This window comes from Pelodiscus sinensis, chromosome 20 (genome assembly GCF_052426305.1).
Source record: "Pelodiscus sinensis isolate ZL-2025 chromosome 20, ASM5242630v1, whole genome shotgun sequence".
Taxonomy (NCBI): Eukaryota; Metazoa; Chordata; order Testudines; family Trionychidae; genus Pelodiscus; species Pelodiscus sinensis.
In genome coordinates this window covers 29,645,356-29,662,438 of record NC_143071.1, presented here as the reverse complement: position 1 = coordinate 29,662,438, position 17,083 = coordinate 29,645,356, and the positions used below count along the sequence as shown (strand labels likewise).

At 62.8% G+C, this 17,083-nt stretch overlaps 1 protein-coding gene across 2 annotated transcripts in view; it reads left to right on the top strand.

Moving 5' to 3' along the window:
* DNAH9 (dynein axonemal heavy chain 9) overlaps window positions 1–17,083 on the top strand; it is a 250,404-nt gene that overhangs the window by 194,080 nt on the left and 39,241 nt on the right. The gene's annotated exons all lie outside the window — the stretch shown is intronic.

Genomic DNA, 17,083 nt, shown 5'->3' with positions numbered 1-17,083 from the left:
AACTACCAGCCCCACCCCCAGCTTTTCCAGGGAGCCCTGTCTGTACACAGGGCTGGAAAGGAGCAGCCTGTGCAGCCCGGTACATGGACACGGCAGCTCCGTAGAAGGGCAGGGGGCGTCCCGCCATGCCGGGGAGCCTGAGAGGAGATGCCAGGGGGCAGCTGGCTCCGCCAGCTTTATTCCGAGATTCTGTGCCGGCCAAACGAGCCTGGGGCGCAACGTTTCCTCGCGCCGCTGCAAGGAGGAGGGAGGAAAACCGTTGTTAAGGTCTGCGGACAGGACAAGGAGCTCTGGGCTTAAACTGCAACCAGCCAGGCTCAGGTGGGACGTTAGGAGAAACGTCAGGACGGTTAAAGACGGGAATAAATTGACACTCGTCTCCCGCTTAAGCCTCGCTGCCAGGGAGATCGGAGATGAACCTCTCGGGGTGACTTCTCATCATGGTGGCAGCATAGAAACGTGGCTTCTCCACGTGCTTCCTGCCGCCTTTGTGCCTCAATAGCTTTCCCCACAAGGACATTCCCTGCCCAGCGTGTGCGAGGGGAGAGGGGCATTTTAACCCACCACGTCTCAGCTACGGATTTTGTTTCTTGTGTTGAAGGAATGGTCCTGCTCATTCTCTGGCAGTGTTGGGCCACGCACTAGATGGAGGGAATGGGGCAACGCCGCATTGGAGGCTGGCACACCAGATGTAGGGATGTTGGGGGAAGGCCAATGAATCTAGTTTCCTATGCTTCTAAAATAAGAAAAACACGATTTCTGTCATGTGCACCTGTAAGAGCTCTCCTCCGGTTCCAGTCCTCAGTGGTGTCCAGTAGTATGGTCTAAAGCAAAGACTTGTACCACTTGAGGTCAGGAGGTTACTGAATCCGGTGGCATATACGGGAGTTGCTCCATTTTATAGACAGCCAACACAAGCACCTAGCCATGGTAGCTTCTCTCTGAAAAGCCGTGTGGCTAGGAGGCTCGGGTTAGGGACCCTTCCCTCTGCCAGAAATGAGCTAGGAGCCCTTCAGAGAGCACAGGCAGTTTGGCCACATGGTCAGGGATATTCCGAGATTTTTGGAGCAGCCCTCTCCCACCTTGTACCGCACATGTACAAATGGTGGGGTTTGTGTTTATAACTTGGCCAAATCTAATGGGTTTTCAGAAACATGGCCAAATTCACCTTTCTGCCTTCAACGTTATCCCTCCGCCAAACTGCAAGTTGCAGCTCCAAACCCCAGGAGGCCTAGAGGTCTTCAGAAAAGAACAAGAAAGGAAAAATAAAGGAAATACATTTACAGCAGCAAAACAACCTGATTTTCCGAATCGCATCCCCAAAAACAGACAAACATTTAAGCCCAAGTATGAAAAATGTCAGAACTAATTAAAATTTGGCAAACTGCAAAGCAATTGCAAACAAAGTGTTAGGTAACCTTATTAATAGGCTCCAGTTGACCATCTCCACAAGTGTAATGGTTTTTTATTGTTGGACTAGCCAATTAGCCCGTCATTTTCAGGTCTCTCCTCTACGTCTGTCTTCTCTCCTGAGCCTCCGGTCTCTCCCTCCGTCTCTCTCTCTCTCCTCCTCCTACTGCCTCCCCTCTCTCTCTCTAAGGTCTCCTCTGCCTCCTGTCTCTCTCTTTCTCTTCTCCTCCCCCTCCTGCCTCTCACTTGGGGGACCACGGAGCCCAAATGGCCGTTTGGGCTCCGCACTCCCCGTGCTGCATGAGGGATGTGGAGCCCAAACGGTCGCTTGCGCCACTTGCTCCCACGTGGCGGCCTGGCTGAGCGGCGCAGAAGTCAGCCGCGCGCCACGGCGAGAGGCGAAGGGGGGCGGGGCAGTGACATTCACAGCCAGGGGGCGGGGCCTGGAGCCGCTGTCACGCCGCACGTCACCACCCCGCCCCCCTTCGCCTCCCGCTGTGGCGCTTGGCTGACTTCTGCGCCGCTCAGCTGGGACACCGTGGGGGAGGAAGCGGCACAAGCAGCCGTTTGGGCCCCTCACTCCCCATGCAGCACGGGCCCCCCCAGAGGGAACAGCCAGCATTTCAGCAACAGCGCCACCCAGAGGGAACAGCCAGCATTTCAGCAACAGCGCCCCTAGAGGGAACAGCCAGCATTTCAGCAACAGCGCCCCTAGAGGGAACAGCCAGCATTTCAGGCAACAGCGCCCCCCAGAGGGAACAGCCAGCATTTCAGGCAACAGCGCCCCCCAGAGGGAACAGCCAGCATTTCAGCAACAGCGCCGCCCAGAGGGAACAGCCAGCATTTCAGCAACAGCGCCCCTAGAGGGAACAGCAAGCATTTCAGGCAACAGCGCTGCCCAGAGGGAACAGCCAGCATTTCAGCAACAGCGCTGCCCAGAGGGAACAGCCAGCATTTCAGGCAACAGCGCCCCCCAGAGGGAACAGCCAGCATTTCAGCAACAGCGCCCCCCCAGAGGGAACAGCCAGCATTTCAGCGTTACAGACTCTCAGACACTGGGCTACTATATATATATGATTCTCATGGAGACGGTTGAAGTCACGAAATGCCTCGCAAAGGCACAGTCAGATGCTGTAACCTCACCACTGTAGAATGTACGGCAACGTCTTTACGGCAGCCATTCCCATTTTCCTGTGAGCACGCCTACGCGGAACGTGGAATCAGTTCACTATCTGAATCAAGTATCTCTATTTTAATTGTGAGCTATATGAGAAATATGTTTGAAATTGTAATTGGCTTCATTTTAGATAAAGATTAATACACATGTTGATGGAATTACCTTGGGAAGATGAGTACGATCGGTTCACTGGGTTAGGAGCCCAGAATCCTTCAGGAAGGGTTACAGAGCCACATGATATACTAAGTGCTGATTCTACAGCAGGGCTTCAATCTAAATGACAAATGTAGCAAATCAGCTCCTAACTGGCGATTCACAGAGAAGGCTCAGTTATTTCAGCTAAGCTTGGTAATAAGCTTGCCAGCCAGATCTTCAGTTAGTAATACAAGTTGAACCTCTTTAAGCCGGCACCCTCGGGATCTGGCCGGTGCCAAACCAGAGAATTTCTCAGACTACGGGAGGCCGATATTGGCTAGCAGCATGACCAGTGCTCCCACTGCTTGCTGGGCCCTTAGGAGGCATTTTGGGGTAAAATAGTGCTAAATAACAGCACAGACCACTGAAAGCCAGGACCAGGGGCTGTAAACAAATGTTATGGGACCGAGGGAAACTTGGCCACACCCGTGATAAGTGGCCATCTGGACCATGGATGTTGCCAGACCAGAGAGTGCTGGACTAGAGAGGTTCAACCTGCATGTGAGTGGTAGGAGGGGAGGGTGCTGAGATATTTGGCTCACTGCACCCAGCTGGGAACAAGATTTGCCCTGGTTTGGATATCTGCCCCATGCATGTGAAAGTCAGGCAGAGCCCCACTTTGAGAAGGATGGCAAGCTGCAGAAGGGTCAAAAGCACTGTGGAGAGGGTGCGTGCAGTCCTTTAGGTTAACGTGTTCCAGGCTCCAGCACGCTGTGCTAATAGCTCAAGATCGGCATTTATCCCAAATGTAATTGGGTCGCCAACCGCACAAAGTCCCCCTCGTGACCTAGGACGGCTCTGTGGGGCTCTGCCTCACGCTTCCTTCTGCCCAGGGCATTTTAGTCACTCCGCAGTCAGAGTGAACTCCTCCCCCTTCTGGGGTCCGACGATTGAATCTTGCACAGTCTTTCAAAGTGAAACCCAGACAGCAGCGTCCCACGCTGGGCCCAGCCCCGCCTTCCCGCTCTCCCAGCAGCGTCCCACGCTGGGCCCAGCCCCGCCTTCCTGCTCTCCCAGCAGCGTCCCACGCTGGGCCCAGCCCCGCCTTCCCGCTCTCCCAGCAGCGTCCCACACTGGGCCCCGCCCCGCCTTCCCGCTCTCCCAGCAGCGTCCCACGCTGGGCCCAGCCCCGCCTTCCCGCTCTCCCAGCAGCGTCCCACGCTGGGCCCCGCCCCGCCTTCCTGCTCTCCCAGCAGCGTCCCACGCTGGGCCCCGCCCCGCCTTCCTGCTCTCCCAGCAGCGTCCCACGCTGGGCCCAGCCCCGCCTTCCTGCTCTCCCAGCAGCGTCCCACGCTGGGCCCAGCCCCGCCTTCCTGCTCTCCCAGCAGCGTCCCACTCTGGGCCCAGCCCCGCCTTCCTGCTCTCCCAGCAGCGTCCCACGCTGGGCCCAGCCCCGCCTTCCTGCTCTCCCAGCAGCGTCCCACGCTGGGCCCCGCCCCGCCTTCCCGCTCTCCCAGCAGCGTCCCACTCTGGGCCCAGCCCCGCCTTCCTGCTCTCCCAGCAGCGTCCCACGCTGGGCCCGGCCCCGCCTTCCCGCTCTCCCAGCAGCGTCCCACGCTGGGCCCCGCCCCACCTTCCCGCTCTCCCAGCAGCGTCCCACGCTGGGCCCAGCCCCGCCTTCCCGCTCTCCCAGCAGCGTCCCACGCTGGGCCCCGCCCCGCCTTCCCGCTCTCCCAGCAGCGTCCCACGCTGGGCCCAGCCCCGCCTTCCCGCTCTCCCAGCAGCGTCCCACGCTGGGCCCCGCCCCGCCTTCCCGCTCTCCCAGCAGCGTCCCACTCTGGGCCCCGCCCCGCCTTCCCGCTCTCCCAGCAGCGTCCCACTCTGGGCCCAGCCCCGCCTTCCCGCTCTCCCAGCAGCGTCCCACGCTGGGCCCAGCCCCGCCTTCCCGCTCTCCCAGCAGCGTCCCACGCTGGGCCCAGCCCCGCCTTCCTGCTCTCCCAGCAGCGTCCCACGCTGGGCCCCGCCCCGCCTTCCCGCTCTCCCAGCAGCGTCCCACGCTGGGCCCCGCCCCGCCTTCCCGCTCTCCCAGCAGCGTCCCACGCTGGGCCCCGCCCCGCCTTCCCGCTCTCCCAGCAGCGTCCCACGCTGGGCCCCGCCCCGCCTTCCCGCTCTCCCAGCAGCGTCCCACGCTGGGCCCCGCCCCGCCTTCCCGCTCTCCCAGCAGCGTCCCACGCTGGGCCCCGCCCCGCCTTCCCGCTCTCCCAGCAGCGTCCCACGCTGGGCCCCGCCCCGCCTTCCCGCTCTCCCAGCAGCGTCCCACGCTGGGCCCGGCCCCGCCTTCCCGCTCTCCCAGCAGCGTCCCACGCTGGGCCCCGCCCCGCCTTCCTGCTCTCCCAGCAGCGTCCCACGCTGGGCCCCGCCCCGCCTTCCTGCTCTCCCAGCAGCGTCCCACGCTGGGCCCCGCCCCGCCTTCCCGCTCTCCCAGCAGCGTCCCACGCTGGGCCCCGCCCCGCCTTCCCGCTCTCCCACCAGCGTCCCACGCTGGGCCCGGCCCCGCCTTCCCGCTCTCCCAGCAGCGTCCCACGCTGGGCCCCGCCCCGCCTTCCCGCTCTCCCAGCAGCGTCCCACGCTGGGCCCAGCCCCGCCTTCCCGCTCTCCCAGCAGCGTCCCACGCTGGGCCCCGCCCCGCCTTCCCGCTTTCCCAGCAGCGTCCCACTCTGGGCCCCGCCCCGCCTTCCCGCTCTCCCAGCAGCGTCCCACGCTGGGCCCAGCCCCGCCTTCCCGCTCTCCCAGCAGCGTCCCACGCTGGGCCCAGCCCCGCCTTCCTGCTCTCCCAGCAGCGTCCCACGCTGGGCCCAGCCCCGCCTTCCCGCTCTCCCAGCAGCGTCCCACGCTGGGCCCCGCCCCGCCTTCCTGCTCTCCCAGCAGCGTCCCATGCTGGGCCCGGCCCCGCCTTCCCGCTCTCCCAGCAGCGTCCCACGCTGGGCCCCGCCCCGCCTTCCCGCTCTCCCAGCAGCGTCCCACGCTGGGCCCCGCCCCGCCTTCCTGCTCTCCCAGCAGCGTCCCACGCTGGGCCCAGCCCCGCCTTCCTGCTCTCCCAGCAGCGTCCCACGCTGGGCCCAGCCCCGCCTTCCTGCTCTCCCAGCAGCGTCCCATGCTGGGCCCGGCCCCGCCTTCCCGCTCTCCCAGCAGCGTCCCACGCTGGGCCCAGCCCCGCCTCCCTGCTTTCCCAGCAGCGTCCCACGCTGGGCCCCGCCCCGCCTCCCTGCTTTCCCAGCAGCGTCCCACGCTGGGCCCTGCCCCGCCTCCCTGCTTTCCCAGCAGCGTCCCACGCTGGGCCCAGCCCCGCCTTCCCGCTCTCCCAGCAGCGTCCCACGCTGGGCCCTGCCCCGCCTCCCTGCTTTCCGAGCAGCGTCCCACGCTGGGCCCCGCCCCGCCTTCCCGCTCTCCCAGCAGCGTCCCACGCTGGGCCCGGCCCCGCCTTCCCGCTCTCCCAGCAGCGTCCCACGCTGGGCCCAGCCCCGCCTTCCCGCTTTCCCAGCAGCGTCCCACGCTGGGCCCCGCCCTGCCTTCCCGCTCTCCCAGCAGCGTCCCACGCTGGGCCCCGCCCCGCCTTCCCGCTCTCCCAGCAGCGTCCCACGCTGGGCCCCGCCTTCCCGCTCTCCCAGCAGCGTCCCACGCTGGGCCCCGCCCCGCCTTCCCGCTCTCCCAGCAGCGTCCCACGCTGGGCCCAGCCCCGCCTTCCTGCTCTCCCAGCAGCGTCCCACGCTGGGCCCAGCCCCGCCTTCCCGCTCTCCCAGCAGCGTCCCACGCTGGGCCCAGCCCCGCCTTCCCGCTCTCCCAGCAGCGTCCCACGCTGGGCCCAGCCCCGCCTTCCCGCTCTCCCAGCAGCGTCCCACGCTGGGCCCAGCCCCGCCTTCCCGCTCTCCCAGCAGCGTCCCACGCTGGGCCCAGCCCCGCCTTCCTGCTCTCCCAGCAGCGTCCCACGCTGGGCCCAGCCCCGCCTTCCCGCTCTCCCAGCAGCGTCCCACGCTGGGCCCAGCCCCGCCTTCCCGCTCTCCCAGCAGCGTCCCACGCTGGGCCCCGCCCCGCCTTCCCGCTCTCCCAGCAGCGTCCCACGCTGGGCCCTGCCCCGCCTTCCCGCTCTCCCAGCAGCGTCCCACGCTGGGCCCAGCCCCGCCTTCCCGCTCTCCCAGCAGCGTCCCACGCTGGGCCCAGCCCCGCCTTCCCGCTCTCCCAGCAGCGTCCCACGCTGGGCCCAGCCCCGCCTTCCCGCTCTCCCAGCAGCGTCCCACGCTGGGCCCAGCCCCGCCTTCCCGCTCTCCCAGCAGCGTCCCACGCTGGGCCCGGCCCCGCCTTCCCGCTCTCCCAGCAGCGTCCCACGCTGGGCCCCGCCCTGCCTTCCCGCTCTCCCAGCAGCGTCCCACGCTGGGCCCAGCCCCGCCTTCCCGCTCTCCCAGCAGCGTCCCACGCTGGGCCCAGCCCCGCCTTCCCGCTCTCCCAGCAGCGTCCCACGCTGGGCCCAGCCCCGCCTTCCCGCTCTCCCAGCAGCGTCCCACGCTGGGCCCAGCCCCGCCTTCCCGCTCTCCCAGCAGCGTCCCACGCTGGGCCCCGCCCCGCCTTCCCGCTCTCCCAGCAGCGTCCCACGCTGGGCCCCGCCCCGCCTTCCCGCTCTCCCAGCAGCGTCCCACGCTGGGCCCCGCCCCGCCTTCCCGCTCTCCCAGCAGCGTCCCACGCTGGGCCCCGCCCCGCCTCCCTGCTTTCCCAGCAGCGTCCCACTCTGGGCCCCGCCCCGCCTTCCCGCTCTCCCAGCAGCGTCCCACGCTGGGCCCAGCCCCGCCTTCCCGCTCTCCCAGCAGCGTCCCACGCTGGGCCCAGCCCCGCCTTCCCGCTCTCCCAGCAGCGTCCCACGCTGGGCCCAGCCCCGCCTTCCCGCTCTCCCAGCAGCGTCCCACGCTGGGCCCGGCCCCGCCTTCCCGCTCTCCCAGCAGCGTCCCACGCTGGGCCCAGCCCCGCCTTCCCGCTCTCCCAGCAGCGTCCCACGCTGGGCCCAGCCCCGCCTTCCCGCTCTCCCAGCAGCGTCCCACGCTGGGCCCCGCCCTGCCTTCCCGCTCTCCCAGCAGCGTCCCACGCTGGGCCCAGCCCCGCCTTCCCGCTCTCCCAGCAGCGTCCCACGCTGGGCCCAGCCCCGCCTTCCCGCTCTCCCAGCAGCGTCCCACGCTGGGCCCAGCCCCGCCTTCCCGCTCTCCCAGCAGCGTCCCACGCTGGGCCCAGCCCCGCCTTCCCGCTCTCCCAGCAGCGTCCCACGCTGGGCCCCGCCCTGCCTTCCCGCTCTCCCAGCAGCGTCCCACGCTGGGCCCCGCCCCGCCTTCCCGCTCTCCCAGCAGCGTCCCACGCTGGGCCCCGCCTTCCCGCTCTCCCAGCAGCGTCCCACGCTGGGCCCCGCCTTCCCGCTCTCCCAGCAGCGTCCCACGCTGGGCCCGGCCCCGCCTTCCCGCTCTCCCAGCAGCGTCCCACGCTGGGCCCAGCCCCGCCTTCCCGCTCTCCCAGCAGCGTCCCACGCTGGGCCCCGCCTTCCCGCTCTCCCAGCAGCGTCCCACGCTGGGCCCAGCCCCGCCTTCCCGCTCTCCCAGCAGCGTCCCACGCTGGGCCCCGCCTTCCCGCTCTCCCAGCAGCGTCCCACGCTGGGCCCAGCCCCGCCTTCCTGCTCTCCCAGCAGCGTCCCACGCTGGGCCCCGCCCCGCCTTCCCGCTCTCCCAGCAGCGTCCCACGCTGGGCCCAGCCCCGCCTTCCCGCTCTCCCAGCAGCGTCCCACGCTGGGCCCCGCCCCGCCTCCCTGCTTTCCCAGCAGCGTCCCACTCTGGGCCCCGCCCCGCCTTCCCGCTCTCCGAGCAGCGTCCCACTCTGGGCCCAGCCCCGCCTTCCCGCTCTCCCAGCAGCGTCCCACGCTGGGCCCAGCCCCGCCTTCCCGCTCTCCCAGCAGCGTCCCACGCTGGGCCCCGCCCCGCCTTCCCGCTCTCCCAGCAGCGTCCCACGCTGGGCCCAGCCCCGCCTTCCCGCTCTCCCAGCAGCGTCCCACGCTGGGCCCAGCCCCGCCTTCCCGCTCTCCCAGCAGCGTCCCACGCTGGGCCCCGCCCCGCCTTCCCGCTCTCCCAGCAGCGTCCCACGCTGGGCCCAGCCCCGCCTTCCCGCTCTCCCAGCAGCGTCCCACGCTGGGCCCCGCCCCGCCTTCCCGCTCTCCCAGCAGCGTCCCACGCTGGGCCCAGCCCCGCCTTCCCGCTCTCCCAGCAGCGTCCCACGCTGGGCCCAGCCCCGCCTTCCTGCTCTCCCAGCAGCGTCCCACGCTGGGCCCCGCCCCGCCTTCCCGCTCTCCCAGCAGCGTCCCACGCTGGGCCCAGCCCCGCCTTCCCGCTCTCCCAGCAGCGTCCCACGCTGGGCCCAGCCCCGCCTTCCCGCTCTCCCAGCAGCGTCCCACGCTGGGCCCAGCCCCGCCTTCCCGCTCTCCCAGCAGCGTCCCACGCTGGGCCCAGCCCCGCCTTCCCGCTCTCCCAGCAGCGTCCCACGCTGGGCCCAGCCCCGCCTTCCCGCTCTCCCAGCAGCGTCCCACGCTGGGCCCTGCCCCGCCTTCCCGCTCTCCCAGCAGCGTCCCACGCTGGGCCCCGCCCCTCCTTCCCGCTCTCCCAGCAGCGTCCCACTCTGGGCCCAGCCCCGCCTTCCCGCTCTCCCAGCAGCGTCCCACGCTGGGCCCCGCCCCTCCTTCCCGCTCTCCCAGCAGCGTCCCATGCTGGGCCCCGCCCCGCCTTCCCGCTCTCCCAGCAGCTTCCCACGCTGGGCCCCGCCCCGCCTTCCCGCTCTCCCAGCAGCGTCCCACGCTGGGCCCAGCCCCGCCTTCCCGCTCTCCCAGCAGCTTCCCACGCTGGGCCCCGCCCCGCCTTCCCGCTCTCCCAGCAGCGTCCCACGCTGGGCCCCGCCCCGCCTTCCCGCTCTCCCAGCAGCTTCCCACGCTGGGCCCCGCCCCGCCTTCCCGCTCTCCCAGCAGCGTCCCACGCTGGGCCCAGCCCCGCCTTCCCGCTCTCCCAGCAGCTTCCCACGCTGGGCCCGGCCCCGCCTTCCCGCTCTCCCAGCAGCGTCCCACGCTGGGCCCAGCCCCGCCTTCCCGCTCTCCCAGCAGCGTCCCACGCTGGGCCCGGCCCCGCCTTCCCGCTCTCCCAGCAGCGTCCCACGCTGGGCCCCGCCTTCCCGCTCTCCCAGCAGCATCCCACGCTGGGCCCCGCCCCGCCTTCCCGCTCTCCCAGCAGTAGCTCCCTGGCTATCTTGCCTGGAGCTAACCCTTCTGGTCCTGGAGAGAACCCAAGGCCTTGTCTGCCTTCAGCGGCCTCCTTTCCCTGATGCAGGGCCTGGCAGGAGAACGCTTTGCTCTCTGCAGTTTCTGCAGACGCCTGCTAACGTGCACCTTCTCTGCAGGCCTCTTCCTTAGCTACCTGTGGCCTGCAGCCCCCAGCCCACCTGTCACATGACCTCGTTCATCGTGCCTCCTTCTCTCCCCCCCTCCCCCACTCCGCGGGAAGAAGAGTTAAGTTGGGACTGACGCACAGCTCCCGGAAGGGGGCCTGTCTGGACAGAGAGCGGGGAGGTGCATGTGAGGGGGAGGTGCTGGGCACAGCTGGAGTGCTGGCAATGGGCAGGTTTGCTCTCACAAGGATTCATGTGGAGAGCGTGGCGTGTCCTCGAAAGTGCACCGCTGCCTGCTCCTGTCCCCGCTGTCCCCACTACCCCCGCTGCCCCTGCCCTCACTGCCCCTGCTGAGCAGAGGGAATGGCCCGGGGTCACCTCGCCCGCAGTAATGGCAGGAAGGGGCATCGTCAGTGCTTCTCCCAGCAGCTGGAGTGGGTAGGACCTGGCGCACAGTCTGCTGTGGAGGAGGAGTCGGCTGGGTCCCTCAGAGCAGCAGGTCACTTGGGGCTCTCACTTCAGGCAGTCTGCAGGCCCAGGCCAAACAGATTGGAGTCAGGCCATGTTTCCCAGATTCCTTCTCAGTGGGAGAATGAGAGAGCCCCTTTACGTGGCTGTAGCGGCGCGTCGTGGTCCCCTGCCTCCTGCACCCCCGTAATGGCACGGACAGACTCCCCCAGCCAGTAGAATAGCGGGAGTTTATTGCTTCTCCAGGATACAGCCCAGCACAGATGTCATCTGGTTACAGGGCAGGCCTAGGATGCCTCAGCCCCCCTTGAGATGGGGGAGCCTGGGCCCCTAAATCCCAGCCCGTTGCCTAGGCTGCTTCCTCCATCATACCAGCCAGAAACCTAACTCACTCATTTCCAGCCCTGCCCCCAGCCATTGTTCCGCTGCCTGGGAGATCACTGGTCAGACAGGTTCAGAGCCCCCTTGCATAATGACTCATCCCCTGCCCTGCTGGGCCGTGCTGCAGCCAGCAGCCAGTGGAAGTCACTCACAACCCACTGCCCAGCATAGCAACCAGCAAGGTACCCCCTACTACGTCACAAGGGAACCCTTGATTCTTGTGTAATCGCATGATGCCAGGAAGTGGGGCCCAGCTGTGGGCCTCGAATGCCTGTGCCGCTCTGGAGTTAAGGGCAAGCTTAAAAGCAGCATGGACACGTTAGGTGATGGGAGTAGACAGTTCACACTCCCTGCCACACCCTTAACTCTGTCCTCGAGTGGCATCGTGCCATGGCCACATGATGGTGGCATTGTGGCTCCAGATCAGATCATTTTTAAGGATAACTTTTCATTCTTGGCCTTTCTTATTCAATGGAGAGGCCCCCAAACATGCCAACACTGCCAGCTTCCCTGCTGCTTCCTCACGCCGCACTCAGACGTCCTCAGGAGTTTCATGGCAGGGGGTCCCCTTCATTCCTAGCACACCTATTGCAGGCCAGCTGAAGTGGCTGCAGGGGGTAGCCTGGGAAGGGGGTGCACATAAGCCGAAGGAGGTGTTTGTGTAGGGCCACGTCAGCTAGCAGAGCTGTGCAAGTCTGCATCCCAGCATCAAAGTAATAACTTCATTGGGGGAGCAAGTGGAGAAGGCTTTGAAGGCAGATGGGGGCATAAGGTGCAGTGAGCATGTCAGCCTCTGTGAAAGTAACGAGGATGATTAAAATGTACCTCTTGCGTGGAGCGCTGATTGAAGTTTGACAAACGCATCATGTCTTTATTTTTACCTTCATTAGTCTTGTGCTCCTGAGCTGAATAATTCAGGGAGTGCGACTAAACAAAAACACCACCTCCGGCAAATGAATAATACAAAATCAAACCTACTCGAGGAAGATGGCAAATAATCCATCATTCTTTAATCCTGTTAGTTAACATTATTCAAATGGAAAAGTTCATTCGCCAATGTGTCAGCTTCCAGCACGATCCAATTTATCAAGCTCAGCTGGACGTAGGCATCGCTTCCCCTCCTCTGCGGAGCAGCGCGGACAGTGGCCCTCTGCGGAGCAGGGTCTCTTGGTGTCCGAAGATGCTGCTTCCCTTAGGAGACGTGAGCAAATCCACAGCACGTGGAGGAGGGAAATGGAAAAACGCCTACGGGAGATGTACGGTCACAGAGCTGAGGGCCAGAAGGGTCATCAGATCATCTCGTCAGACCTCCCGCCACCGCCCCACCCAGCACCCGCAGGCCAACCTCAAGAACTGAAATTAGACCCAGGCATTACGGGAGGCTGCTCTGTGCCCAGTGTCCAAGTTAGCAATGCAGCGTAAGAACCTCGTCATGCCCCAGGAGTTAAGTCGGGTATCAAAGCAGCTCTGCTTCTGCCACGTTCTAACAGTCCAAACAGGACCCGAGTGAACTGGCTGCGTGGTCTTGCCCCAAGCGCTGCTCTGAAGACATGACGCCAGGAAGATTGTGGGGAATTTCCCCTCGTTTCGACTGGGGAGGTCTGCTTCTCTGGCCTCTGGGTGGAGTAAAACTGGCACAGCTGGAGAACCTGCAGCGTTGGTGACTAGTTACATGCTGAACTCAACCCTGTAGCACTCGGGGCTAGAGCGGACCATTCCCAGTCTGCAGATAGAACCCTGCTGAGTCATTGAACTACTTTGATTTGCTTTTGGCGTCAGTTACAGCTGCCAGCACCCCGACAGCTTTCAAGGACCGTGCTGAGTGCTGCCCTTGCCGCTCCAGAGGGATCACTTGTCAGCATTCCCACTCCTGCCTGGCCTAGGCTGGGCTGCTAGCCCCAGCACCGTGTCCTCCTCGGGTGTCTGGCTATTCCTCTGCCCTGCGATTGGGCGCTCCCTGGGGCTGCACCCATTCATATGGGGCTGTTACTAAAGTGGGGCACGTCAGCACCATAACAGCAGTGAAAATGAAGAACATGAGGCTGTTTCTATTCACCTGGCAAGTTGCTGGGCTGGAGCGAATGAGCAGACTGTTGGGAGGTTCAATGACCCATATTGTAGAACCTGCAGCCCCACACGTGCGGCGCTTGTTCCATCCTGCTCCTCGCACCTTCCCTTAAACATGCGGGTCCTCCGAGAACCTGCTGGCAGGGGCTGCCTGGGAAACAGCCACAGCACCGGAGCAGCCTCCTGCTCCACCAACGTGCCTTGTGAAACGCATCCCACAAACAGCCCAGGTGGCTCCAGCTGCACGAGGGTCTCCAGTCGCTCTAGTTTTCACGCTTTTGCCAGGAATCTTGTAGCATTGGGGTGTTTAGTTTCTCAGAGCCCCACAGGCTGGATGGGAAACCCTCGGATTCCTCTCTCTGTTTCCAGCCCGCATGGGTAGGAAGAATCATCGAATCATAGAATCATAGGACTGGAAGGGACCTCGAGAGGTCATCGAGTCCAGCCCCCCGCCCTCAAGGCAGGACCACGCTCCGTCTACACCATCCCTGACAGATGTCTATCTAACCTGTTCTTAAATATCTCCAGAGAGGGAGATTCCACCCCCTCCCTTGGCAATTTATTCCAATATTTGACCACCCTGACAGTTAGGAATTTTTTCCTAATGTCCAATCTAAACCTCCCCTGCTGCACTTTAAGCCCATTGCTTCTTGTCCTGTCCTCAGAAACCAAGAGGAACAAATTTTCTCCTTCCTCCTTGTGACACCCTTTTAGATATTTGAAAACCGCTCTCATGTTCCCCCTTAATCTTCTTTTTTCCAAACTAAACAAGCCCAGTTCATGAAGCCTGGCTTCATAGGTCATGTTCTCTAGACCTTTAATCATTCTTGTCGCTCTTCTCTGCACCCTTTCCAATTTTTCCACATCTTTCTTGAAATGTGGTGCCCAGAACTGGACACAGTACTCCAGCTGAGGCCTAACTAGTGCAGAGTAGAGCGGCAGAATGACTTCACGAGTTTTGCTTACAACACACCTGTTGATGCAAGAAAAGCTTGCAAACCCAAAACAGGCAGTCGACTCGCAGCAGCACCCAAAAGTGCCCTGTCCCTGAGCCCCTGCCAAAATCCTGATCTTTAAATGGGATGCTGCCTCATCCCCCCTCCCTGCTCCTCTGGGGGGGCTCTCCCTGCACCCCCTTCCCTCTCAGGCACCAGCCCCTGGGAAACGAGTAGACCCCAGCGCCTCAAATAGCAGAAACATAAAGACAAAACTCCTCCTCCTCAAACGAGACTCAGGCTTTGGGGGGCCAGCTCATGATTTGTAAACGGGGGGAGGGGGAGGGCAATATTGGGTTTGTGATTGATTCTGTTGCATGCGTTCGTAGTATTAACCTGGGGTGGGACACAGAAAATAGACTCATCACTTTCACTTGTAGGTTCTGATGCCACAGCATAATGCTGCGGTGTCCGGTGGAACCTATGCAGCTGGAGAGCGATGTGCTTTGGGTTTTAAACTATTTCCATCACCACTAAAGACAAAAAAGCGTGGTCCTATTTCTGCTTGTCTGGGTTTGTCAACATTTGTTTTAGCGACACGTACATATGGGGGCAGATCTGACCTGACAGTGTCCTTAGAAACGACTGCATCCAGGGAGAATACGTCTTCTCTCCAATAAACACACGAAGTGGGTCTGGCCCACGAACGCTCGTCATCTAATAAACCATCTTGTTAGTCTTTAAAGTGCTACATGGTCCTGTATTCTGCTACAGGCCCACAGGCACTGGAAGGTAAGCTCTGGGAAGCAATGACACCAAACTTGAAATTGTTCTTGTGCATAAAACAGCCAACCCATTCCCCAGAGGCAGCCGCCCCGGGCGGCCTTGTGTCAGGCTGCTGCCCCATCTGCCTTTTGAGCCACCCTGCCGCATACTCATCCCTGTGTAAAAAGCTCTCCCGTCTCTGCCCTCGGAACCCCTCTCTGAGCCACTGCACACAAGGGACACATGTAACAACAAGCCAGATTGCCTTCTGATGGAAAATGGTAATTCTGTCTCAAAGGAAAAGTCCGGTAGCACCTTAGAGACAAACACACACACATACAGACACACGCACACACAGACAGAATCATACGCACACGCACACGCACACACACACACAGAATCATACACACACACAGGCACACACACACACACACAGAATCATACACACATGCACATGCACAGGCACATACACACACACATACACACACACACAGAATCATACAGACATGCACAGGCACATACACACACACACACATACACACACACACACAGAATCATACACACACACACGCACACACACATACACACACACACAGAATCATACACACACACAGGCACACACACACATACACACACACAGAATCATACACACACGCACAGGCACATACATACACGTGCACACACATACACGCACACACAGACAGAATCATACACACGCACAGGCACACACATACATACACACACACACAGAATCATACACACATGCACAGGCACATACATACACGTGCACACACATACACGCACACACAGACAGAATCATACACACGCACAGGCACACACATACATACACACACAGAGACAGTATCGTGAGCTTTCGTGGTGTATGCAGCAAAGCAGGAGACGTTAGTGGAAGGGTGTGACAGTGCCTGCAGCAAAACCGGGTGTGGGTCTGATCTGTGTATAAAGTAACTCCCGGGCCCAAATCTGCGCTCGGCTGTGCATGCTGACAGGGGAAGATCTCACTGTCCCCAGAAATGCCTGGCGCTGATTCCCGCAGCGGGAATATGCTGGCCACGAGCTCTGACTCTTTCGAACCCTGTACGTACAAAAGTGAGCTGTGGATATCCGTGAATTTCAGGGCTCTGAGTCTTCCACTATAGCCCTCTTCTCCCCCCAGGGAGAGGGATTCCAGGGGCAAAAAGCAGGAGTGGCCCCAACTGCCTCTCAGTCCTGTCTGGCAGCGAGCTGGGAACTCACCCGCAGCCCTCGAAGCTGCCCTGCGCCTGCCCCTTGGTTGCTCTTTGCAGAGCTACGCAGTGCGTGGCAGCGTGTGCCTCGTGGCCAACTCGGTCTGGTCCCACCCCGCTGGGGCTGCTTCCCGGGCTCCTGCTGCCAGGCCGCGAGAACGGATTCCCCATTGCGACGTCCTCCTCCCTCTCGCCTTGGCTGAGCCGGCTAAGCAAGCCGCCGCTGAGTCCTATGTGTGACGCTGTCTGTGGGTGGACGTGCTGCGAAAGAGGGGGACTGAGGGTGGTGGTGGGAAGGAAAACTGAGTGATGGCTGCTCCCTGCCTGTGGATCTGCAGCGTGGGAATCCAGGGGGCAGCTCTCACAGGAGGGAAACTCTTCCTCACCCTCCTCCCATTGGCTCTTCAAAACGATTGCCCCGGGACCGCTCCGCCCCTCCCCCGGCAGTCTCCAAGTGCAGCTTCTTGAGGAAGGAGCTGAAAGGTGCTTGGGGCCAGGCTCCCATTTGCCTCCCCTCCCCCGAGCTGTGAGTGGGCCACGGGGGGCCTAGCCGACCTGCCTTGCACAGCAGGTTGTGCACAGCCAGGGACTGTGAACTGGCAAGTGCAGTCACCTGGAACCCTGGCAGGGTGTCGTGCTTGCCAGTCCATCAAGTACCCCGTCTAGTGGCCCAAGCGAAGAGTCGCTTGCTGATTTATGGCTTCCAGGAGCATTGCACGTAGCCGGGGTGACACATGCTATTACCCGTGACGTGCACGGGCATTATTCCTGCTCACGTCCCTCAGGATGCGGCCCATCGTAATTAGCAGTGGTTCTGAGCAATAAAGTTCTTCTGCACTTCCCTGGAGTTGGATTTGTTTGGGGCTGGCACGTAATAGACTTTGCACTTACAAAGTTAATTCATCCAAGGTGCCCTTTGGAGGTCCCTGCTAACTGGATGGGTCTGCGAGTCTAAGCACTTTACCCCAACTCATCAGGACAGTGCATAAGTCCCACTGGTGTAAGGTTCAGTATATGCTCAAGGGCTGTCAAGAGAGGATGCCTTG